The sequence below is a fragment of the Apium graveolens genome, chromosome 9 (assembly GCF_009905375.1).
Source record: "Apium graveolens cultivar Ventura chromosome 9, ASM990537v1, whole genome shotgun sequence".
In the NCBI taxonomy this organism is placed as follows: Eukaryota; Viridiplantae; Streptophyta; class Magnoliopsida; order Apiales; family Apiaceae; genus Apium; species Apium graveolens.
Window position 1 is genome coordinate 138,754,632 of NC_133655.1, and position 1,520 is coordinate 138,756,151.

The window sequence follows — 1,520 nt, forward strand, 5'->3', positions numbered from 1 at the left end:
TCGATGAAACAATTCAAGAAAACTCGAGATTAAATTTCTGAAATTTCTCGAACACAACTTGCAATTTGAATTTTAATTAAACAAAATGATTTTCATTGATTTCAGACTCAATCATCATCATTGTCCAATCCACGGGCTCACCGAAGTTCATCGTTGGTGGTGGAGTCAAATTGAGGTGCCCAAACGAGTTTCCAATGACATCCAACTCCAATTAAAGCTTATATATATCAATACCCAATCAAATATAATCAATAGCAATCACAAGATCATGAAAACCGAATTAAAATTCGGATTTCGGACCAAGAACCCGAAATGGGTTTTCAAAAAACTGCAACAAAACAAGCATGCAAGCAAGGACGAGTAAAGAGGGAGTAAAACCGAGCTCATATCCGGTTTTGGATCAAAAATCGGGTAAGAAACGGATGAGTAATGGTAGAGAAAGGTTACTGAGAGGAGAGAAGAAGGAGAGACTGAGAGAGAGCTCGACAAGGAAGAGAAAAGGGGAGAGGAGGCTGCTCCTGGGTTTTATATGCCCAGGGCAGTTTCGTAATTTTTTAAAAAAATATTTCAATTAACCAATTTCTGATTAAAATAATATTGATTATTATTGGTAAATTCAATAATAAGTAGAAAAAAGAAACTATAAAACCAAGACTTATTTTAAAATAAATTTTATGAAAATATCTATCTCCCAGTATTTTTTAAATAATAATTGAGCGAACAGTTTATTTTCTGGGAATTTAGCAAGATAACTCAGAAAATAAAAATAACTTTTAAAAAATCACTTTGAAATACCCAGACCTTAAAATAAATCTAACTCTTATTTTTAAAAAGTTTTTTGGATTATTTTGGAGATAATAAAATAAGTTTCATAGCTCGAACATACTCTGATGATTTCGTAAAAATATTTAAAGGTCAAATAACCATTATTTATCACTCAATAAATCATTTAATATTTTTAGAAATTCCATAATCACGCATTTACACACGTAAGGGTCAAATAACATATACTTACATACTACCATCAATCAAATCTCATATTCATACATTTTGCCATTTAAATTCATCTTATAATTGCTTATACCTTTATCGAATAATTGCTAATTTAAATAACGATATGACTTCACATATTCGTATCCAAATAATCATATACACAGGCAATACTCTTCACATTTCATATTATTCACATAATCCACTATATTCTCTTTTTCAATAATAACCTCAAATTCACCTTTCACATAATCGTCTTTTATGGGTCGCGTCTCATCCGACGGCCCAACAGTCATTCCGACTCGATCATTAATCCCAGATCATAATGTAAGTCTTATGCTGACTCGTCAAACTGGAATAAATAATATTTAAATATCCTTTTACTATTTTACAGAAATTACACACAAGTCACATGATTTATATTTTATTCGCATCAAATAATTCACAAAATCCCAGTCGTTACAGTGAGTTTTGATAGGGTCTATCCAACAAGGCAATAACTCAGTACCCCAGTTGGTGCCATAAGCTTT